Consider the following 16,135-nt stretch of genomic DNA (forward strand, 5'->3'; position numbering starts at 1 on the left):
GCCTTTCCCGATGACCAAGCCCACACCGAGGTTACGAACAGGCCGGGAAGTACGGGGTCTCAGGAGGCTCACAAACCTTCCTTTCTGCCTCCGGATCTGTGACCCCGCCTGTCGGCTCCACTCAGCCACAACCGTCTAACTTAGGCTTTTATTTTTATTATCTGGACACCATGCTTAGCTTCTAACCGTTGATGGTGAGACGGGCTAGAGAGACAGGGAAAATGAAGAGGACACGAAAAGGAAAGAAGCCCCTCCCTCCCCCTGGGAGATTTTCCTGATGAAAATTTTAAAACGTGAACACAAGTGAATCAGCCTAAAATTGCTTACGGAGGAAGTGTGTGTTTTCGTAAACACATCTCAAACTAATACGTTAAAAACAAATTTGGACTTGAAACAGCACAGCCAGGCATAACGGTGCCCCCCTGCACAGCACCCAGAAACAGAGGCAGGCAATTTCCCAGAGTTCCAGGCCAGCATGGTCTACAAAGCAAGTTCCAAGCTACTCGGGGCTACATAATGAGAACCCATCTCAAAAGAAAATGAAAGTGATATGGCAATTAAAGAAATTGTGCTTAGGCCAGGAGTTGGTGGCACATTCCTTTAATCCCAGCACTCGGGAGGCAGAGGCAGGCAGATCTCTGTGAGTTCAAGACCAGCCTGGTCTACAAGAGTTAGTTCCAGGACAGCCTCCAAAGCCACAGAGAAACCTTGTCTCAAAAAAAAAAAAAAAAAAAGAAGAAGAAGAAGAAGAAAGGAAGGAAGGAAGGAAAGAAAGAAACTGCACTTACTTAGGGTCAAAACGTCTATAATCTTGAATTTTACCATATTAACACTCCTCTCAACCCTAAATGTAGACAATACACCTCATAAAAAAAAGCATAATTTCATTTGCAAATAGAAATTCATTAAGAAGAGTAAGTAAACCAACTCATACACTGTACTTAACTTTTAAATGTTATTTAAAATTTAAGCTTTGCTTAATCTTTAAGCCTTATTATAAATCTCATCCTTTGCAAAATATAACTTAGAAAGTAACAAGGTCATTCATATTGTAAGACCCCACCCCCCCACCCCCCCACCCCCCCTCACCCCCCACCCCCCACCCCCGCCAAGCTCAGGCCTCCAGAATCTTTTCCCAGAACTGCGGCCACCCCAATCACCATGAGGAGACGGAAACTTGATGCAAACAGCAAGAGGCTTTAATGAAAGGTGGACGTTTATACAAACTGGCTCTCCCAGCATGCAGGCTAGAGAGCAGCCCTGTCCCCCAAGCACAGGCGTTTTTTAAAGGTAAAAACCATAAGCTTAGGGAGGGGCCTTAACTCTGTGCGTTGAACCCATGAGTCATGGGTTCCTAGGAGGCCCTTTGTCTTGAGGGGAGGCCTGGGAATCAGATGGCCTCCTGACCCCACCAGTTGTAAAACCTGCAGACCTCAGGATGTGTTAACTAATGGTAGCTATCTCTTTGTTTCACAGGGTCCCTTAATTGTTAATTATTGACACATTGGCCAGTGGAGCAATCTGTTTCCTTCATCAGCCCCGGGGAGGGTGGCCATCTGGGAATTCTTGGTAACCAGTTATCTTATGGCCTTATAAGGGAGTAATTGCTGGTGGCTGGTAAATTCCAGGCACTAAGTCATAGTAGTAGCCTTGGTCAGTTTCTGGGCTATATTTCTTTGCTAATTTTTAAGTCTTTCAATATATGCACTGATATATCTATATGCCTTGAAGACACACATGAATGAGATGCCCTGTAGAAGCCCACACCTGTGTCTTGGGATTGTGTACTGTCTTTTTCCTATATAACTTTCTGTCCAAATGTCAATTATGAGGGGCACATCTAAACTGCCACTCTCAGCAGTCTGTGGAGTTTCCATATTTTCTTAATTTTACTAAAATACTACATCATTTAATCCCCTCCCTCTCTTCTCCCCAACCCTTCCTGTGCCCTTTTAATGTTTTTGTTTTTCACAATGTAGTCCTAGTTGACCTGGAATTCTCTACACAAACCAGGCTGGACTACAACACCCTAGAATTCCCTGCACTGAAGACATTCAGTCAAGTGTCCCAGGCCTTGTCTCTCAGCTTTTATTGTTGTTTGATTTGTCTTTTGCCTTCTGGGATCATGGAAATGGGGGACCCACAGGAGACTTCAACATGGGCTGTATTGCTAAGTGATACGGTCAGTCAGTTTTATATCAGAATGAGAAGGTAACACCAAACCTCCACAGTCTCCACAGTGGGTTTTGTTTTAATTTTGACACATCGTTTTAAATGATATATTTCCTGATTAAATGTTTAAAAAGACTTAAATGTTTTCACAGCCATGTGCTTCCAACACTAGCTGTATATCAGAGGGAGCTGACATTTTGAAAAAGGCTGACTTAGAAAGTCTGTAAATGTGCAGCAGCCCAGGGAAAACTTGGAAAAGTACAGATCTCAAACAATACCCAAATAATAGGTTGTTGGGTACTAGAGAGGCTGCTGCCAGCCGGCAACTACAACAACACAGAGAAATCAGACTTCTTGGGTGGGAGGCTGGAAAGGTGGGCTATGTTGGATCTTAATGACCACTCTTTCTGCCCGGCATCTCCAATCCTGTTTTTCTCTGAGGTAAAGTTTGCTTTCCCTTCTCAGCACTCCTGCTCCGTGTCTGTTGTATGCTTCTGTTTCTGCCCCCACTGAGTACTTGCTTTTAGTTTTCTTTCCAGTCACACTTAACATGGAAAGGAAAAGGCTGATGCCATCTCTTCCTAAATTCTGTCAGCTCAAGCACCTAGTTTTTTAATAATTTGTTTATTTTTATTTTATTGCATAGATGTTCTGCCTGCATGTATGTCTGTGTACATTTAATTTAAATTTAAGGTATCAGACCTTAAAATTACAGACAATTGTGTGCTGCCATGTGGGTGCTGTGAGTTGAACCCAGGTCCTCTGGAAAAGTAGTCAGTGCTCTTAACCACTGAGCCATCTCTCCAGCCCCAGCACCGTGGTTTTTAAAGATTCATATTTTTATGTGTTTAAGTGTCTACATGTATTTTGTGTGTGCCATTTGCATGTCTGGTGTCCTGGGAGGCCAGAAGAGGGTGGTATTAGATTTCCTAGAACTAGAGCTATAAATGTTTCTGAGCAACCATATGGGTGCTGGGAACCGAACCAAACCCAGGTCCTCTGCAAGAGCAGCAAGTACTCTTAACCACTGAGCAAGCTCTCCAACCCCTAACAGCATAACAGCTCTTTGCACTTCAAGGCCAACTAGGTGCCAGGGAACTATGAGGCATCTCTCCAAATGTCCAGTAACTATGGCGAGTCATCGGTTTACTTGCTTAGAGAGGCCATGGGGTCCCACCTAGTAAATTCTAACCAGTATCCAATCTACAAGGAGCTCAACACAGAGGAAAATGTTCTCCATACTTCTAAGCAAAGCCATGGTCACTAAGGCAATGGTTCTCAACCTTCCTAATGTCTCAACCCTTTTGATACAGTTCCTCGTGTGTGGTGACCCCAACCATGAAGTTATTTTTCAGTGCTACTTCATAACTGTAATTTTGCAACCATTAGGATAATAATGCAAATCTCTGTGTTTTCTGATGGTCTTAGGCAACCCTTATGAGAAGGCCATTTGACAACCCACCCCCAGAAGGGTCATGACCCACAGGTAGAGAACATCTGATCCAAGGGCTTATATTCTCTAGACATTAGCCTTAAGTCCATATGGGATGTCACTATCACTAGTAATTTTCTTCTTGATAAAGAAAATGCTGCGCAGACACAAGATTATATATGTCACTATAGCCAAGAGAGGCAAGACCACTTTTTAACCTAGAAATTAGATGATGACTTTCTCTTATCTCCCTCTCTAGAAGCCAACTGGGAGGGAACTCATACTACTTCCCACCACTCCACAGTTATTAAAGAGCCCGAAAGCAGAGCCTGGGCTCATTACTCTGGAAACAGCCTTAGAGGCCAAGAAAAGTGAGAGGAAGTCCAATAGATGGATGCCATGTGAGCCCATCAATATTTCAATGGACTTTGATCTGGGCATTTAAATATCCTCTGTGCTTTCTCCGGGTTCCCTGCCTAGGACTTGTAACACTATGCCTGCTGCTTCATTCCTCCTTCACGTGTCTTTCCAAGCACCAGTCAAGAGCATCCTTATCCTCATACACCTCGCTATTATACAAATGAAACTACAGATGCACTTTTGGGGTCTTTTAGATAGGCTTACTGGTGACCCTATCCAGCTTGAAAAAGCCAGGTAAGTCTTTGCCTCCACTCCATCACAACAGTTAGGGCTACCTCTTCTTGGGGGTGGGGGGCAGTGATTCTTTGAACAGTGTATGACAGAGATGGAAATTGTAGGAAACATTTTTTGTATGAAAGTTAGTCAGCGCAATAGCATAGATTTCCTCAACCTCCCCCTTCCTGTTTGCACTGATTAGCCAGATTTATCATGTTGTGAAGTCCAGCTCCCAGAAATAGAACGAGATGCAGTCACCCCATGTCAGAGATAAAAACAGCCCATTTTAGCCAAGTGTGCACACTTGGCACACCATTTTGCAAAAAGAAACCATCTTGCTAAATTACTTTCACTTCATTCATGTTCCTTTGTGTATCACTGACATTATTCTTTTCTCAGCGTGAGGATGCTACCATAGGTTCAGACTATTCGCAATGTAATTATAAAATGGTGTCATTGTTGTTCTAACTTGCTTGCCCTTTTTCTTCCTCCTTTTATTCTTTTTAACTTTCATTTTTATGTTTGTAGCATGTACATACCACAACATGTTTTCATGCTTGTGGAGGTCAGAAGACAGTTTGCAGGAGTCAGTTCTCTCCTACCCAGTGCCTTTACCCACTTAGCCATCTTGTAAGGCCTCCTCCTCCACCCATTCTCCTCCTTTCTTTTTTAAAAACACATTCACTTTTTTATTTGTGTTTATGGATGTGGGACTGCATTACAAATACACACATGTCTATACACATGGGTGCAGATGCCTGGAGAGGCCAGAAGAGGGTATTGGATCCCCTAGAACCAGTTACAAGCAACTGTGAGCCACCAAACATGGGTGCTGGAAACCAAACCCACATCCTCTGTAAAAGCAGTAAGTGCTCTTAAACAATGAGCCACCTTCTCAGGGAACATTTCGGAAGAGGAAGCAGAAGAATTCTAAGAGCTGGAGTTTGCTTTGAGACTGTGCTTCCTGGTAATGTCAGAGGCTTATCCATAAAGTCTCACCAACATGACTGCCAGAAGGTGAGCTGAATAAGGATGACACCAATGGACATGCCAGACTAGACAGGGAAAAGCCCACAAGGCCTCAACCCTATACAAAGAAACTTACAGGCAACTAAGGAAAGCTGGAGTGGGAGAGGTGGACTTCCCCAGGGAAGAGCACACCAACTGGTTGTTCAGTGCCAAATGGTGAGCTGTGAAAACATACAAGTTACAGTGTATGAACTGAACAGGTTATATTTAGGAATATGTATGTATATTCCATACATGCATGGAATAACAGTGAAACGAAAGACAACTTTGAAGGAGAATGAGGAGCATGTATATGGGAGGGCTTGGAGGGAGAAATGGGAAGGAGAAGTTCAAAGTTACAGAGATCTGAGCTGGGCGGTAGTGGCGCACGCCTTCAATCCCAGCACTCAGGAGGCAGAGACAGGTGGGTCTCTGTGAGTTCGAGACCAGCCTTGTCTACAAGAGATAGTTCCAGGACAGCCTCCAAAGCCACACAGAAACCTTGTCTCGGGGAAAAAAAAAAAGTTACAGAGATCTTGCCTGCCTCTCCCTCCGGAGTGCTGGGATTAAATGTGAGCGCCACCAAATGCTGAGCTCAAAATTTAAAAACAACAGAGTGGAAGCTCAAACTAAACCAGTTTAATAATGGCAATCCAAGTGTGCCGTTGACTGTCTGACACCACCTTTAATTTTTGGCAACCAGATTACCATGAGATTAGTTTTGAATGTCTTGTGTTTGTTGTGGTTATGAGCTGGCCTTGGATGCTGTTCTGATGGTCAGAAATAAGACCTGTGAGTCCTTGCAGGATTTTCTCACAGATGCCCAAGTTGGAACATTGGTGAGTCACAGTTGGAATCTATGTGTCATTCACTCGTAACACCCCATTCTCACAATCCAGAGGTTGCCCACCCCAGCAGCTGGTTTCAGGTAGTAGATATGCAAAATGTAGCTGATCTTTGTTCAATGAATTTCACTAGAAACCTTGTTAAACACTTTTTCACTTTTATTGCATTTCTGTTTTGTGTATGCATGCATTTGCCTTGGGGTACTATGGGGTGGGGGGTCAGAGGACAACTTACAGGCATGATTCTCTTATTTCACTAGGTGGGGCTCAAGAATCCAAATCAGATCATTAAGCTTGGCAGCAAGCATCCTAGCCTATTGATCTGTCTCACCGGCCCCCTTACTAAACATATTTAAAAGTCTCAGTTTTTTATGTATTCTTTTTAAAAGATTTATTTATTTATTTATTTATACAGTGTTCTGTCTGCCTGTAACCCTGCAGGTCAGAAGAGGGCACCAGACCTCATTATAGATGGTGGTGAGCCACCATGCAGTTGCTGGGAATTGAACTCAGGACCTATGAAAGAGCAGCCAGTGCTCTTAACCTCTGAGCCATCTCTCCAGCCCTTTTATGTATTCTTTTTGGGGGACCGTGTCTCTTTACTATGTAGCTCTGACTGTCCTGGAACTCACTATGGAGACAAAGTTGACCTCAGACTCACAGAAATTCACATTCTTCTGCCTCCCAAGTTTATTTCTTTGGTTGGTTGGTTGGTTGGTTAGTTGGTTGTTTTTGACATAAGGTCTCTATGTAGAAAAGGCTGACCTTGAGGCTCTGGAACACACAGACATCTCTCTCCCTTTATCTCCCTAGTGCTGGAACTAAAGCATTGGCTTCCCAGTGGTAGGGATTCCCAGTGGTAGGGCCAACCATGGTTTCCACATGACACCACCCACATAGGGGAATGGGAGTCAGAACTCAGGTTTGACATGCTTCTGTAGGACCCTTAGACCAAGCACACTGTATATCTCTGGTTACAGGAATCATTGAGCTGGGAAATGATCATGTATAAACCCCTAAAAACAACTAAGACCTGTGATGGTTCATAAAAGTGAATCCATGTGTAAAGCCAGGACTCACATGACCACAGAAAAGCTACCACAAATGGCATCTGAGGGATTAGCAATGTTGAACTGGGTCAGACACAAAAATTATAGTTCTCTCCTCTGAGGATTTGGCTGTAATCTATTAATCATGTAGAGGAAGAAACACCCAAGGTTGAGGTTAGAGCCAGGCCTGTGGGCAGTACCCATGCCCAGGGTAGGGCTGAAGGCAGGACCAGGAACTATCTCTGCACACTATATGGATAGATAGACCTGAAGGTCAAATCTGGGGATAAGAACTCACCCCAAAAGATACTCAGAAAAGTACTCAGGCCTGGAACTCTACATAGCCAAGGATGACCTTAAACATCTGTTCTTCCTGCCTCCATCTCCTGAGTGCTGGCATTACAGGCATGAGCCACCACACCCCATTTTATGCGGTGCTGGGAATGGAACCTAGGACTTTACACATGTTTAGAAAGCACTCTACCAAGTGAACTATATCCTCAGCTCCAGGAAAGTTTTTCTGACTCCCCTCAGTATTCTTAGAGCCTCTGCCTTGATTTCCTTATGTACTGCTAAGCCTGCCCATGTGTAAAATGGCCTCTGTTCCACAGGCCTTTGTGAGCCTTTACTTTGTTTTATCTGTGTGAACACTGTGATGAATTATTATGGTCCTTGATTACTTTGCATTTTCAATTACTTGTATTTGCAGTGTATCGTAGTTCACCTTTTATTGATGGGATAAACACTAACAAACAGTGATAAAAAATAATTTGGAGAGGAGAGTTTATTTGGCTTAGACATACCAATCATAGTCCATCATTGAGGGAAGTCAAGCAAAATCAAAGATCAACAGTGTAAATAGTTTAGTCCAACATTTGGAACCACTCTTGATCTTCTGGTCTCCAAAGACCCCGGACAGCTCCACTTGTTCAGGTCTGCCATCCATAGCAAACCCAACTTGTAGAATGAATCTGGCCTGAGTTTGCCAACCTGCCACAGTCCTGTCCCCTCCAGTTTCTGGGCTGGGGTCTCTACTGCAGCTGAAGTTGTACATTCACCAATGGCTTTTTTTCAGGGACTCTGACTCTGCCATGTGATTCAAGCCTTGGTTACTCTCCACCATGACCCCTTCCATCCTGCAGCTTTTTTGGGGGGGGGGTCACCCAAACCATTACCACATGGGAAACTCTTACACATTACCAACTTCAGCAGCCAGCTTGCGATGTAGTCTTTGCTTCTTCTGGACCACAGCTTCTGTCTGCTGACCCTGAGGAATTACTCCCAGATTTCACCTCAGTGATGCCGGTGTCTAAGCTTAATCACAGCTGATGTTTGAGCCCCAGCAAATCAGCATCAATTGTCCCAGGAAAGGTTTCACTTTAGCAGTGCTGGTCTGTTGTTAATCAGTATAGATGGCCCCAGCTGGCCAGAAATCACAGATTCCCAATTCAAACTACCACAGGAGGCCTCCACCCTCTGCACCTCTCGAATCATTCCTATCTCCCTGGCTCCCGTAACAGTTCAGGAGCTCAGAGAGTTCAATGGCTTTTTCTAGCCCAAAGTTACAAAATCTTTCCACTCTCCTCCCCCGAAAAAAACATGGTTAGGTCCATCACAGCAACATCCCCACAAATCCTGGTACCAATTTCTGTTTTAGTTTGGTTTCCTGTTGCTATGAGAAACACAATGACCCAAAACAACTTGGGGTGAAAAGGGTTTATTTTATATCTTAGGCACAGCTCATCATTGAGGGAATCCAGGGCAGGAACCTAGAGTCCGGAACTGAAGCAAGAGGCTATAGACAAATACTGTATTCTGGCTTGCTCAGCTTGCTTTTTTATACCATCCAGGATCAGCTACCCAGAGGAGACACCATCTACAGTGAGCTGAGCCTCCCATCAGCCATTAATCAAGAAAATATCCCCCACAGGCTAGTGATGGGGGAATGTCCTTCGGTATATATGTTTCTGTTATTCGTTGATGAATAAAACACTGTTTGGACACTAGCCAGACAGGAAGTATAGGTGAGGCTATGACACAAGGAGAATTCTGGGGAAAGAAGCAGAGAGCGGCTTCCAGGGAGAGACGCCATGTAGAGACCAGGAAGATACGACGAGCTAGGCATTCTCTGGTAAGATAAGGCCATGTAGAAATACATAGATTAGTAGTTATGGGCTAATAATTAAGAGAGAGCTGGCCAGTAAGAAGCCCTAGCCGTCAGCTAACAGTTTAATAATTAATGTCTCCATGTGCTTATTTGGATCTGAAGGGTGGCATGACCAGACGGGAGAGAAACCTCCATCTTCAGGCTAGCCTACAGGCCAATCTGATGGGGACAATCCCCCAATTAAGACTTCCTCTTCCTACATTACTTTAGTTAGTATCACAGTGACAAAGGTTAGCCAACATACTATGCAACTTGATTTTTTCTTCTGCATAATTTTATGTTATGGTATAGTCTCATCATATGGTCTGAGATCTTCTGTGTATTGCAAAAGTACTGATATGATCAGATATCCCCCAAGATTTATTCAGAAAAAAAATACAGTACCACTAAGAATACTAAATGATGGGCTAGGAGGATAGGTTCAGTGGGTAGGAGCTACTGCCACATAAACATAAGACCTGGATTTGGATCCCCAGCACCCATGTAAAAGCTGGGAATGGTCATGTGCACCTGTAACCCTGGAAATGGTAGGGGAGGAAACCAGGAGGACTGGTGGGGTTTGCTGGCTTAGCCCCCAAACAGCAAGCTCCGGGTTCAGAGCGAGGCCCTGTCTCAGGGCATAGGGAGAATGTATGATGAGGACAGCCTGTGTCCTCTTCTGGCCTCTGAATGTGGTCATGGGTATGTGTAGTAACACACACAAGAAATACTCTTTTAAAAAGTATTTTGTATCAAACACACACACACACACACACACACACACACACACACACACGAAAATGGTAAGATATCTAAGAAAAGCTGAAATTAAAATCTGTGCCTCAGGGCTGTCTGTCAAGCCTGAGGACCTGAGTTTGATCCCTGAAACCAACATGGTAGAAGAGGGCTAATCCCCCACCCCAAGTTGTCATCAGACCTCCATACAAGTGCTATGTCATAGTCATGTCCCTAGTAAATAAATAAATGTAAAATTTTAAAAATCTACACCTCATATAATATACAACAGTAAACTACAAATGGATCAGTAATCTAAATATAAAAAATAAAACTACAATGTGTACGCAGTGTTCAAGTGATTCCTTGTCAGAATAAGGAAAAATATGACCACAAGGTGGCAGTAGCACACAAGCATAACTTGGGGGCGGTATATAAACAGTTGGAGCCGATGGTGCAAGTCCTTTGCAACCTTAGACTAAGCAGACTCCCTCAACCTTGGTAATCATTGTACACAAGTGGGTAAAATAGAACTCCCAGCAGAGAAGGCAGTCAGGAAGGTGGCTTACATGACTATCTAGATGATGCTACTTGGCAATTTATCCAGAAGTTTCTGGGTCAGATCTGAAAGCATAAAGCTCTTCACAGCCACAGGGGTTATCCTATCCATGGTGAGCAGGTCTGGGGCACAATTTCGAGGAATATAAAAAAGCATGATGAAAAAGATGCTTGCTTGGAGTTTGAAACAATCACTATTGTCAGTGGCCATCCTATCAACACTGACATGCAAATATCTCTTTGCTTTCCAGCTCTCGGTATTTTGTATTTATAGGGAAAAGTATTACTGAATCATATAATGAGGCTTAATAATGGGGGACCACCACACAGCTCTCCAGAGCTGCTATGCTATTTTATTACCAGCAACACACATTTCCTTACCTTTTTATTGTTTCTGTTTCTTAGTTTTCATTTTGTATTGTGTGGGGTGGGCACATGTGTGAAAGTCAGAGGACAACTGCTAGAGTAGATTCTTTCCTGCCATGTGAGCTCCAGGGATCAAACTCGGGTCATCATCCTTGGCAGCAAGTGCCTTTACCCACTGAGCCATCTTGCCAGCCCATCTTTTCTTAACATCCCCCATCTGCAGTTGATCATCAGTATAGTAAAATGTATCTCATTTTTACTTTGTAGGGAATCTATACCTTTGCACATGCTACACACGTAAGACAGAGTACAGCCCTCTCATTGTGATTTGGATTACTTTCCCTGTTTAGTGACTTAACCATCTTCTGTTGTACTTGCTGCTCATTTGTATATCTGTTGAAATTATTCAAGTTCTTTTTATATTTGAGTTTTATTCTTACTCTTGGATTCAGAGGTTTTGTATAAGGGTATGCGTGTGCCTCAGGCTGACCGCAAACTATGTATCTGACTAAAATTAATTTTAAAAATTAGTATACAAGGCAGCAAGATGGAACTCTCTACATGGATCTGCCTGCCTCTGCCTCTGCCTCTCAAGTGTTACTATCAAAGGCATGTGCCACCATACTTGGCCCGCTTGTACCTAAATTTTGATTTAATACATTATAATGTTTTAGACATTTTCTTTTGTATGGTCATTGATTCTAAATGTTTTTCTATATCTGGATTCTTTTGATTCTAGTGTTATTACAATAGTTTGCTTTCTCCTCTCTGGGTGGGGTGAACCCTAAAGCGAAGGCTGCTCACTAAGAATGAAACTAGAAGAGCTATCCATCCAACCACATGTGTGAACACAGCTTTGGAACACAAGAAACACAGGCAGATCTATAGCGAGTTCCAGGATAGCCAGGGTCACATAGAGAAACCTTATCTCAAACAAAACAAAGCAAAAAACCAAGGCAACATGACACTTCCTGAAGATCGCTACTCTTCAATTACTGACTCCAAACAGAATAGTTGAAATGCTAGACCAAGAATTCAAAAGTCAAGGTTTTTATTAAAGTTTTTTTTCCCTTATGCATCAGTGTGTGTGCATATGCCAGGGTGTATTCATGGAGGCCAGAGAACAATGAGTGGGAGTCAGTCCTCTCCTTCCACCATGTGCACTCTGGAGATTGGACGCAGGTCTTCTGGATTGGCTCTAAGCACCTTTACTTGGTGAGCTCTCTGACAAGTCCTGGTAAGTCATTAAAATGACCAATGACCAGCCGGGCGTTGGTGGCACACGCCTTTAATCTCAGCCCTCGGAGGCAGAGGCAGACTGATTGAAAGGTTCAGGCTTTGATGCTGATTGGCTCTACCTCTTTAAGAGACAGACCCCGCCCCCTGACAATAGTCAGGGTACACACAAGAAAACGTGCTAGGTCATCACCACGTCACCCGCCATGCAGGAGGACTCTGGGCATGCGTGGACCTCAGTGTGCATGCGCAGTCTTCCCTTTAAAAGCTCCAACTTTCCTGCTTCACTCTCTCTCTCTGCTTCCTCTCTTTACACCGCTTCTCTGTTTCTTCTTGGCTCTCTCTCACCTACGCGCTCTCTCTGCCTCCCTATGGCAGTCAGCCATTACCCCTGTTCCTCTTCTCTCTTAGTCTCCCTACTCTGCCAGGCCATATAATAAACTAGTTAACATGTTTCATCTTGCAGCTTTCTCTTTTCCTCTTTTTGAATAAAAACATAACACTGATCTCTGTGAGTTTGAGGCCAGACTGGTCTACAGAGTAAGTTCCAGGACAGCCAGGACTACAAAAAAATCAATTACCTCAAAGAGGATTAAAAAAAAAAAAAATAGCTGAGGGCAGAAACAGCTGACCTGAACAAGGGGGAGCACATGGCCCCCACTCTGCTGTCTGGGAGGCCAGCACGGGACTGATCCAGACCCCTGAACATGGATGTCAAGGAGGAGGCCTCCGCACTCTATGGGGCCCCTGGTAGTGGATCAGTATTTTTTTCCTGGTGTAAGAAGGGACTTTGAGAGCCCATCCCACATGAAGGGATGCTCTCTCAGCCTGGACACATCGGTGAGGGCCTAGGCCCTGCCCAGGATGATGTGGTGGACTTTTTGGAGCCCCCATGGAGGGCCTTACCATCCCTGGGGAAGGAGGTTTAAGGGGGTGGGGGGTTGAGGGGAGGGGAGGGAGAGGGAGAAGGGATTGACAATGTGAAGCAAGCTTGTTCCTAATTTGAACTAATAAAAAAAAATAGCTGAGAGGCTAGAGTGATGGCTCAGCAGTTAAGAGCACTGGCTACTCTTCCAGAGGACCTGAGTTCAATTCCCAGCAACCACAAGGAGGCTCACAAACATCTATAATGAGATCTGGTGCCCTCTTCTGGCCAGCAGACATACTTGCAGAGCACTCATACATAAAATATAAATAAATAAAAATTTTAAAAATAGCTGATAAAATAAGTAAGAATTCATTTCAGGAATTGTATAAGAAAGTTAGCAATGTGCATGAAAAATGCAGCAAGGAAGCTGGGCATGGTGGGAGCGCCTTTAATCCCGGCACTTGGGAGGCAGAGGCAGGCAGATTACACAGTGAGTCCCAGGACAGCCCAGGGCTGCATATAAAAACCCTGTCTTAAAAAACAAAACAAAACAAAAATCAGCAAAGAATTTGAGATTTTGAAGAAAAGAGATATATTAGAAACAAAATCTCAGTAAATCAAACAAGAACAAAGCATAGTGGAAAGCATCCCTAATATATCAAAAGAATATCAATTATTGAAGATAAAATTGAGGAAAAGTCATATGCAGGTATCAGGAAAGAAAAAAAAGGGTCAATACAATTTTCGAGAACTCTTGGAGATGAAAAAAGAGACAACATGTGAGAAACTTAGGGAAAAGCAGAGCTGAGATTTAAAAAAAAAAAAAAAAAGCTAATAGCACAGAAAACACACTCAGTAAAATATCAGAAAAATTCCCTTATCTAGGGAAAGATGTGGACAGCCACACACAAGAGACTTATATACCCCTGAGAAATTCGAGCAGGAAGTGTTTTTCCTCAGGCTGGCCAGCCTTAGACAAGCTTTCCACCAAGGCTAGCGACCTTAGTTCAATCTCTGGAACACACATTACAGGAGGAGAGAACTGACACACACCGGTCGTCCTCTGACTACCAAATGCACACTACGGCATGCACATGTCCACAAACACCAATCAATCGGTGTAATGAAACAGGTCTGCAAAAACAGCTAAGTGGTTAAGACAGCATTTGCTTTTGCAGAGAATCTAAATTTAGTTCCCAGCAACCATTATCTGGCAGCTCACAACCACCTGTAACTCCAGCACCAGGAGACTAAACACCTTCTTCTGGCCTTCACAGGCAGTCAAACTCATGTGTGCATGCCCACACAGAGACAAAAAAATCATTCTTAAAAAACAGTTGGGCATGGTGGTGTATACTTTTTATCCCAGTACTCAGCAAGCAGAGACATGCAGATCAAAAGCAAGTTCCAGGACAGCCAGGGCTACATACGGAGACCTTATCTCAAAAAAAAAAAAAAAAAAAAAAAAAAAAAAAAAAAAAAAAAAAAAAAAAAAAAGAAAAGAAAAGAAAAAGAAAGAAAGAAAGAAAGAAAAAGAAAATATCAAGAGGAAATGTGATTTGAAGCATTTATCATATTCCTTAAATTCACAGGGCTTCCTATACAACTTGAATATTTTCATGTAGTTGAATTGGAGTGTTTTTTTCCTCATTGCTTAGATGTTTTTCTCAACTGTTTCACATGTGAATATTCAGGCTTTTCTCCATTCCATATAGATTATGTTCTATACATATTAAAACATATATGTATATGTCATATAGTTCATTTGTGGGCTACAGAAATGGCTTAGCAGTTATGCAGTTTCCCATTACCACAAATTATACAGTCAAGTTTCCCCTATTTTGGGAAAATGCAGGGGTCAAAACATTTGGAGTACAATGAATAGGCCACGCCCTGTGAAAACCAGCTTTATGATCACAGTAGCTCCCCTGCCAGCAAAATTTTTTTTTTTTTTTAGAGACAGTATCTTAGTTACTCTTCTTTTGTTGTAACACCATGACCAAGGCAATTCTTATTTTAAAAAGCAGCAGCAGCATTTATTGGAGGCTTCCTTACAGCTTTAGAGTCCATTATTTTGGTAAGCAGCCGAGAGGAATGACGCTGGAGCAGTAGCTAAGAGTTTCACATCCTGATCTGCAGGCAGCAGTCAGAGATATACTGGGACTGGCATGGGCTTTTGAAACCTCAAAGCCCACCTCCAGTGACACCTCCTCCAACAAGGCCACACCTAATCCTTCCCAAACAGTTACACTAATTGGGGACCAAGCATTCAAACATGAACCTTCCTTCAAACCACCACAAACAGGGTCTCAACCCTGGCCAGCCTCAAATTTACCATGTCAAGGGTAACTTTGAACTTCTAGTCCTCCGGCTTCTTCCTCCTGAGTACTAGGATGATAGGCATATACAACGGTTTTGTTTTTGTTTTGAGATGGGTTCTAATGGCACCCTAGATGGCCTCAAACTCACTATGTAAGCAATACTGGCATTGAATTCCTGATCATTCTGGCCTCATGCCCCCAAGTGTTAGGACTAGGTTAGTGTGCCATTATTTTCATGCTATTTGTCTTTTTAAAATTGATTCAGCAGGGTGGTGGTGGCACATGCCACTAATCCCAGCAATGGGGAGGCAGAGGCAGGTGGATCTCGGAGAGTTCATGGCCAGCCTGATCTATAGATAAAGTCCCAGGACACTAAGGGCTGCATGGAGAAACTCTTGTCTTAAAAAAAAGAAAAAGTAAAAGAAAAAAGATTTATTCATTATTTTATGTGCATGAGTGTTTTACCTACATGTATTTATGTGCAACACATGACTGTCAGGTACCCCCAGGAGCCAGAAAAGAGCATCAGATGAGCTGGACCTGGAATTACAGGCATGATTGAAAGCCACCTTGTGGGCACTGGGAACCAAATACTATATCCTCTAAAAGACTAACTAGTGCTCTTAACTACTAAGCCATCATTTTAGCCCCACCCCTTGATTTGACATTTAAAGACTGTATATTCAAGAAAATGTCTTAAAAAAAAAAGAAAGAAAAGAAAAGCCAGATCTTGTTGTATAGCTTAGGTCTTAAACTCAATCCT

At 43.1% G+C, this 16,135-nt stretch overlaps 1 non-coding gene across 1 annotated transcript; it reads right to left on the reverse strand.

Moving 5' to 3' along the window:
* Positions 1-14,830: 14,830 nt before the first annotated feature.
* Positions 14,831-14,994, reverse strand: LOC113835266. Its single transcript, XR_003484641.1, has one exon. It is a non-coding gene; the product is annotated as a U1 spliceosomal RNA (small nuclear RNA).
* Positions 14,995-16,135: the final 1,141 nt, after the last annotated feature.

Source organism: Cricetulus griseus, chromosome 4 (genome assembly GCF_003668045.3).
Source record: "Cricetulus griseus strain 17A/GY chromosome 4, alternate assembly CriGri-PICRH-1.0, whole genome shotgun sequence".
NCBI classification, from domain to species: domain Eukaryota; kingdom Metazoa; phylum Chordata; class Mammalia; order Rodentia; family Cricetidae; genus Cricetulus; species Cricetulus griseus.